The 9,034-nt window shown below is 39.9% G+C and overlaps 1 protein-coding gene across 1 annotated transcript in view; it reads left to right on the top strand.

Moving 5' to 3' along the window:
• The window catches only part of slc4a5b (solute carrier family 4 member 5b), a 46,895-nt gene that overhangs the window by 1,495 nt on the left and 36,366 nt on the right, over window positions 1-9,034 (top strand). The window lies entirely within an intron of this gene.

Below are 9,034 nucleotides of genomic sequence, written 5' to 3'. Positions count from 1 at the left end.
TAAGTATGATAAATATGTGCGTTATTTATCAAACAGTCTAATGTGGTGAATAAATGCCAACAGTGGGATAAGGTAAATCTACAGAAGGTAACATTAGAGTGACACAAATTTCCTCCCACAGTCACTTTGTCAGGACCTGCCAGTTTGGTAATTGCCATATTGATTTCATGCTTCAATACTGTATCCACTCCAGCTAAATTATGTTCATTCTAAAATAGGCAACATGAATCTCAAGCTGAACAGTTTATTGCAGCCCTGTTTGTCTTGCTGTGCATTAAGGGCTCGATGAGTTCAGGTCATATAGTCCGTAGTTTGTGGCCAGCCATGGTCAGATTGCATGTCAGCTCACCAAGGGAATGGAGAAACAGATGGAGTGCGTTTGTCTCTCAGCATCTCCACAACTGTGTGTCTGTCTGCTGCATCACATCGGAGCTATTAAACTCCACTGCAGGGAAGACAGCAATTCAATCTCATTTGTCACCTGCTCCCCTCACAGCTGCTGCTTCCTACGCCACGGCGCAGGTAGTGAAATCTCACGCCTGAACAAGTGAAGAGGAAAAGGATGTGACATGAACATGGAGAGAGGCAGAATTCACCCGAGGGTGGCAGGGAGCTTTCTCCATTTATCTGTTCATCAGCATGGAACACCTGGATTCATAAAAAAGTCAAATTAAAAGGTGAAAATTTGGTAAACAGGAACATGTTGAGGCAGTGGAAATCTAGGTCGGAGGAGAATTACTAGAGGTGACCAACCGTCCAAATCCAACGATATTCATTTGCTGTCATTTGTGACTAAGAAAAGCATCAAATCCTCATATCAGAGAGTCTGCAATATTTACATTTGCCTTCGTACATTCCTTAATAACAAAGGGAGACCTTTTCAGTCAGGGCCCTGAAACTATGGAAAATCTTTAGGATCACAGAATTGCATATTATGTAAAATTTTAATCAAAACATATTTTTGTAAACTTTTATATGACGTCACCTTTCTTTGTCTTTAGCACTCATGGTTTAAAATGTCTCTACTGGTCACTGTTTATTTCCATCTTTAATACTTTGATTTAAAAATGCATTGATTATTTGTATGTGCTTTTGTTGTGTTTTACAGACAATGTTCTTGTTTATGTCAATGCTCCTCTTATTACTTAATATAAAAACATGTCAGATGATTAAATTAGTTGGAAGAACACACAAGGCTTATCACAAATGTGTATAAATCCATGTTTGATAGCAACAAATGGTAAACATGCCAATAGTGAGTCATGATCACTGACCTCCATGTTGTCTAATTTTCTGTAAAAGTGCAGCAGATGAAAGCTTCCTGGACAATTTTGTAATTTGTTTTGTTCACTGAATGTGTGTAAATGTGTGTGTGTGTGTGTGTGTGTGTGTGTGTGTGTGTGTGTGTGTGTGTGTGTGTGTGTGCTCTACAGTTTAAAGAGTTCACAGCAGATGACATACTCAGAGGCATCTTCAGCTGCAGTGAGTCCAAACTGTCTCCTTGCAGACTCCTTTGCTGTCAGATAGTTTACACTCCCTTTGCCAAGAGCCAGTCTTTGAAACCAAAGTCCCAAGGTCACCACTTGTTTTTTTATTGTTATCATTTTTAGCTGTGAGGGTGAAAACAAAAATAACATCAGCAGTATAAAAATTCTCCATGCTCGTCCTAAATGGGAGTGAAGAGTTTAAAGGGGAGAAGACAATGCCAAGCGCGAGAGTTGGACTTGATTAATGTTGATTTATACCGCCCTACATCCCATATGATAAAACACCCTCTATCCCTGCAACAATAGTGAGGTTAAAATGGCACAGAAGTCCTTTGTTATACTTCTACTTTTGCAATATAGACAAAGGAATAAAAACGTAATAATTAATTGATGAAACTACTACACTGTGTGTTGGTTTAGAAATGTCTCACGGGTGGTAAAAGAAAAATGATGAACACACATTTTAAAATTGGACTGGAATAATTATCCATAGTTTTGATTAAAAAATCGTCCCCAAAACTTCTTTTTTTTAATAGAATCATCATTTTAGAAACATAATGTGTTCTAGTGCATATGCGTGTGAACATTAGAATGTGTGAGAGAGGAGAAAACCAAGTAAAGTCATTCTTCTTTGCCCTGAGGTATTGGTCCCCATCAAAGCAACACATAAATCATCAGATATGGAAGACTCTCTCTTTGGGTGTGCATGTGTGTGTGTGTGTGTGTGTGTGTGTGTGTGTGTGTGTGTGTGTGTGTGTGTGTGTGTGTGTGTGTGTGTCTGTGTGTGTGTGTGTGTGTGTATCTGATTGCACGGTTTAATTCGATTATTCTCGAAACAAAGGCTGAGTCCTTATCTCTCCAATATGCAAATAGCTTGATTCATTGAGTGCAGCAGAAATGTATACCAGTGGGGAAGTAGCGACTACTGAAGAGAGATGAAAATGTGAAGAAGACACTGAGGTGATGAACAGATACACTGGACGGAAGCAAATCGGAGCCAATCGGGAATATGAAATTACATTTTCTTGACATATGGATGAATCTATAAAAAATGATTGAATACACACTGTGTTTAATTCTGAAATTAAACAGAAGATAATTATTCACATGCCAGGAGCAAGAGTCCATACAGAAATAACTCAATAACATTATTTGTAGCACACACAAAGTGGTGCAAGTATTCAGATCTGTTGAGGAATTGTTTACCATCCTCACACATAACTGTATATGCCACTATATATTATGTATGGTCTATATTATATCTGTACAGGAGAATAGTGGCGGTCTAATTCCACAGGTACTCCCTTCTCTCTAAGCAGTACCCAAATTCACATTATAGATAAAGAGCCAACCAGCAGTACATTGTAGTGTCTACACTTTCATCTCCTTGATGCATCAAGTCTACATTAAAATCTTCTGCATAAGACATCAGCTGCTGCCTGAGTTCTCCTTTCGCCAGCTTCCAGGAAACTTCCATAACAAGATCCTAGACTGTAGTAAAAGCACATACAGTCTATGAAAAGCTCCAATGACATACAAAGTAAAAGAATACTGCAGTAAACTGTCTCTTATGACTGACATATTGTTATATAGGGCATTTTTACACTCCGATGCATTGACCCTAACCAACCAGAAGGTCGGCGGTTCGATCCAACTTCCCCATCTGCATGCCGAAGTGCCCTTGGGCAAGATACTGACCCCCGAATGGCCACTGATAGAAAAAGGGCTGCCCATGGATGCACTGTATGAATGTATGGGTGAATGACAAAAAAATTGTACTGTAAAGCACTACAGTGCATCCGGAAAGTATTCACAGCGCTTCACTTTTTCCACATTTTGTTATGTTACAGCCTTATTCCAAAATGGATTAAATTCATTTTTTTCCTCAAAACTCTACACACAACAACCCATAATGATAACGTGAAAAAAGTTTTTTAGTTTATTAATAATAAAAAACGAAAAAACCACATGTACATAAGTATTCACAGTCTTTGCCATGACACTCAAAATTGAGCTCAGGTGCACCCTGTATCCACTGATCATCCTTGAGATATTTCTACAACTTGATTGGAGTCCACCTGTGGTCAATTCAGTTGATTTGACAGGATTTGGAAAGGCACACACCTTTCTATATAAGGTCCCACAGTTGACAGTGCATGTCAGAGCACAAACCAAGCCATGAAGTCCGAGGAATTGTCTGTAGACCTCCGAGACAGGATTTATCGAGGCACAGATCTGGGGAAGGGTACAGAAAAATGTCTGCAGCATTGAAGGTCCCAATGACCACAGTGGCCTCTATCATCCGTAAATGGAAGAAGTTTGGAACCACCAGGACTCTTCCTAGAGCTGGCCGCTCGGCCAAACTGAGCGATCGGGGGAGAAGGGCCTTAGTCAGGGAGGTGACCAAGAACCCGATGGTCACTCTGACAGAGCTCCAGCGTTGCACTGTGAAGAGAGGAGAACCTTCCAGAAGGACAACCATCTCTGCAGCACTCCACCAATCAGCCTGTATTGTAGAGTGGCCAGACGGAAGCCACTCCTCAGTAAAAGGCACCTCCATCTCAGACCATTGTTATTTCATATCATAATTTATTATTGCTGATAGCCACAGGATATACATAATTGTCATAATTTTCACTATCCAGGTCACATTTAATGATTAAGTAGTTTACCAAGAATTATACAGTTGCTAAATAGCCAAGGGCTTCTGACAAAAATAAATGTATAAATATATGCGATTAATAAATAATTGTTGGTATTATGGCATCAAAAAGATCTTGAAAATCAGGGTATCTTTTTGAAGGGACTTTAAGCTGTATTGGAGTATTTTTAGACCATGGTATTTTAAGTTGTACATAATAAAACAAGATTTGAATAGTCTACATCTCTGTATACAGGCCTCTTTAACTCTTAAGTTAGCAGATACACTGTTAAATGACAAGGCTCCTGCTGCAATTTTAAAAGTGTACAAAGGAGGGCGCCACATACATGCAGGACATATTAGCATGCAGCAGAGGAAAAATTTACGAGAAAACAAAAATAGTTCGGTAAAGGTTATCCAGGACATGTTTTCATGACTGTAAGCGAGTTTGTGTCCACTGTCTTGATCCTGTGTGAGTCAACAGAAACACGCCTAGCTGAGTTTAAAACTGTTTCTACCAGGTAACAGTTTCTACCAGGTAACAGTTTCTACCAGGTAACAGTTTCTATCAGTTAATAGTTTCTACCAGGTAACTGCTTCTACCAGGTAACAGTTTCTACCAGGTAACAGTTTCTACCAGGTAATAGTTTTTACCAGGTAACTGCTTCTACCAGGTAACAGTTTCTACCACGTAACAGTTTCTACCCAGGTAACAGTTTCTACCCAGGTAACTGTTTCTACCAGGTAACAGTTTCTACCAGGTAACTGTTTCTACCAGGTAATAGTTTCTACCAGGTAACTATTTATACCAGATAAAAGTTTCTACCAGGTTACTGTTTCTACCAGATAAAGGTTTCTACCAGGTTACTGTTTCTACCCAGGTAACAGTTTCTACCCAGGTAACTGTTTCTACCAGGTAACAGTTTCTACCAGGTAACTGCTTCTACCAGGTAACAGTTTCTACCAGGTAACAGTTTCTACCAGTTAATAGTTTCTATCAGTTAATAGTTTCTACCAGGTAACTGCTTCTACCAGGTAACAGTTTCTACCAGGTAACAGTTTCTACCAGGTAATAGTTTTTACCAGGTAACTGCTTCTACCAGGTAACAGTTTCTACCACGTAACAGTTTCTACCCAGGTAACAGTTTCTACCCAGGTAACTGTTTCTACCAGGTAACAGTTTCTACCAGGTAACTGTTTCTACCAGGTAACAGTTTCTACCACGTAACAGTTTCTACCCAGGTAACAGTTTCTACCCAGGTAACTGTTTCTACCAGGTAACAGTTTCTACCAGGTAACTGTTTCTACCCAGGTAACAGTTTCTACCAGGTAACAGTTTCTACCAGGTAATAGTTTTTACCAGGTAACTGCTTCTACCAGGTAACAGTTTCTACCACGTAACAGTTTCTACCCAGGTAACAGTTTCTACCCAGGTAACTGTTTCTACCAGGTAACAGTTTCTACCAGGTAACTGTTTCTACCAGGTAATAGTTTCTACCAGGTAACTATTTATACCAGATAAAAGTTTCTACCAGGTTACTGTTTCTACCAGATAAAGGTTTCTACCAGGTTACTGTTTCTACCCAGGTAACAGTTTCTACCCAGGTAACTGTTTCTACCAGGTAACAGTTTCTACCAGGTAACTGCTTCTACCAGGTAACAGTTTCTACCAGGTAACAGTTTCTACCAGTTAATAGTTTCTATCAGTTAATAGTTTCTACCAGGTAACTGCTTCTACCAGGTAACAGTTTCTACCAGGTAACAGTTTCTACCAGGTAATAGTTTTTACCAGGTAACTGCTTCTACCAGGTAACAGTTTCTACCACGTAACAGTTTCTACCCAGGTAACAGTTTCTACCCAGGTAACTGTTTCTACCAGGTAACAGTTTCTACCAGGTAACTGTTTCTACCAGGTAATAGTTTCTACCAGGTAACTATTTATACCAGATAAAAGTTTCTACCAGGTTACTGTTTCTACCAGATAAAGGTTTCTACCAGGTTACTGTTTCTACCCAGGTAACAGTTTCTACCCAGGTAACTGTTTCTACCAGGTAACAGTTTCTACCAGGTAACTGCTTCTACCAGGTAACAGTTTCTACCAGGTAACAGTTTCTACCAGTTAATAGTTTCTACCAGGTTACAGTTTCTACCAGGTAACAGTTTCTACCAGGTAACAGTTTCTACCAGTTAATAGTTTCTACCAGGTAACAGTTTCTACCAGGTAACTGTTTCTACCAGGTAACAGTTTCTACCAGGTAACTGCTTCTACCAGGTAACAGTTTCTACCAGGTAACAGTTTCTACCCAGGTAACAGTTTCTACCAGGTAACAGTTTCTACCAGTTAATAGTTTCTACCAGGTAACTGCTTCTACCAGGTAACAGTTTCTACCAGGTAACAGTTTCTACCAGGCAACAGTTTCTACCAGGTAATAGCTTTTACCAGGTAACTGCTTCTCCCAGGTAACAGTTTCTACCACGTAACAGTTTCTACCCAGGTAACAGTTTCTACCCAGGTGACTGTTTCTACCAGGTAACAGTTTCTACCAGATAACTGTTTCTACAGGTAACTGTTTCTACCAGGTAATAGTTTCTACCAGGTAACTGTTTCTACCAGATAAAAGTTTCTACCAGGTTACTGTTTCTACCAGATAAAAGTTTCTACCAGGTTACTGTTTCTACCAGGTAACTGCTTCTACCAGGTAACAGTTTCTACCAGGTAACAGTTTCTACCAGGTAACTGTTTCTACCAAATAAAAGTTTCTACCAGGTAACTGCTTCTACCAGGTAATAGTTTCTACCAGGTAACTGTTTCTACCAGGTAATAGTTTATACCAGGTAACTGCTTCTACCAGGTAATAGTTTCTACCAGGTAACTGTTTCTACCAGGTAATAGTTTCTACCAGGTTACTGTTTTTACCAGATAAAAGTTTCTACCAGGTTACTGTTTCTACCAGGTTACTGTTTCTACCCAGGTAACAGTTTCTGTCGAGGAAACTGTTTCTACCAGGTAACTGCTTCTACCAGGCAACTATTTCTACCAGGTAATAGCTTCTACCCAGGTAACTGTTTCTACCCACGTAACCAGGTAACTGTTTCTACCAGGTAATAGCTTCTACCCAGGTAACTGTTTCTACCCAGGTAACCAGGTAACTGTTTCTACCCTGCATGGGATTATGACATGTGATACACTCACCATTAAACAACTTTGAATAAACAGGCAATCAGCACTCTGCAGCAGCAGTGGCTGGGTCTAATCAACGTAAGTGATGCTGTTGATCATAACAACAGTGCACTCATGACAATGCAACGCCAGCTGATTCTCCAGTTCGGGGTTTTGCAGACTGAGTTCAGTTGAGTTTCACAGAACTTTGAATAAACAGGTGAACAGCTGTTTGTGAAGGAGTGGTGGTGAGTCCAGTAGAAGGTCTTTACTTGCTCTGGCTCCTTTTATAAAAGTCAAAAGTCATTTGTTTTCATCAAGCAGTAGTAATTGACCAAACAGAGGGGCGTAGCACACAAGTTTGGGCCCTATACACAAGCAGTCTCTGTGGGCCCCCTTCCAATCCAGCATGCAATACAGAGCCTTTGCACATTCACTATAAATTAGCTAATCTCTTCTAATGTCTCACGCCCATTAGAAGACTTTGCATATTGCAGATAATTTGGAAACTGTTTGCCTATATTTTGGTGCCATTTTGGTTATGTCTCAGTCTTCTCAGTCCCTGCTAAGTAGTTCCTGCTACATTTTCCAAGGTGCCCCAGTCTTTAGATTCTTGGATTGCCTCCACATATATTACTAATACAGATTCATGGATCAAATGTATTATGCTGTCTCGGAAGTTAAGAGGATTACTCACTATACTGCAAGCCACCACCAGTAATCATCAGCATGTTCTCAGCTGGGAAAGGAAACTAGTTGTGAGAGCCATCTAGTGGTGACACATGCTGCTGAAAGAGTCAGATACCATAAATGGAGCGACGCCGGCTAGCTAGTTCTGGCAGGCAACTCGAGCTGCACTGTTTCAATCGTGTGACACTCATCATGTGACATACATCATGTGACACACTTCATGTGACATACATCATGTGACATACATCATGTGACATACTTCACTCACCACTACCATCTACAGTACTCATCCACCTCATTAGGCGGTCTATTTAAGCAGAGGGAATTCCCATCCCTCGCTCTGCTTCCTAACTACTACGCAGTATCACAGACAATTGTCTCAGCCCCTCCACCACCCCAGCATCCACCTGTAGGCTCCGACGGGGGGTTACAGTATTAGCTCATCACTCCCATCATTCCTGTGTATCATATGGGGGAGTGATTAAGTCGGAGCCTAGACGCCAAACACTAAACCTGTTCTACTGTTGAATAAACAAACATTCAAACGTGAGTTGTCTGACTGAACTGGGCGTTTGCTCATTTTATAGCACAGCCTCCCTTTGCCTCCATGTGGTTAGTACAACATGCGTTAATCATCTTCTAGATTTTAAGGGATGTATTCCATGGTTTGTTAATTGTTATCTGATCTCATGAAAGACCCAAATCAACACTGAATGTCTCCTACTCACAGGATGTATGTATCTCAAGCATGATATAACTTATTCCTCTTTAGTCTCAAGATAAAACATCTCTGTGAGTGACTCTATTAAACTTGGTGACATGTTCTTTCACTACATTCACCAGTGTGCTGATAATTTTAAATTAAAAAATTCTAAAAATAAGTTATTTCATTCATCAGACACATTAATAACGCAATTCATTATCTCAATGTTTAAATTTGTATGGTGAAATAAGAAGTACCAAAACAAAGCTAACAACATTCGAAAGTCAGATTAATTCATTTAATTGATTAAATTATTACAATTCTCATTGGTTGCAGCCAAAACATTTTAAACA

This window comes from Hippoglossus hippoglossus, chromosome 12 (genome assembly GCF_009819705.1).
Source record: "Hippoglossus hippoglossus isolate fHipHip1 chromosome 12, fHipHip1.pri, whole genome shotgun sequence".
Lineage (NCBI taxonomy): Eukaryota > Metazoa > Chordata > Actinopteri > Pleuronectiformes > Pleuronectidae > Hippoglossus > Hippoglossus hippoglossus.
Note: the sequence above shows the minus strand (reverse complement) of the source record. Positions and strands in the feature narration are given on the sequence as shown.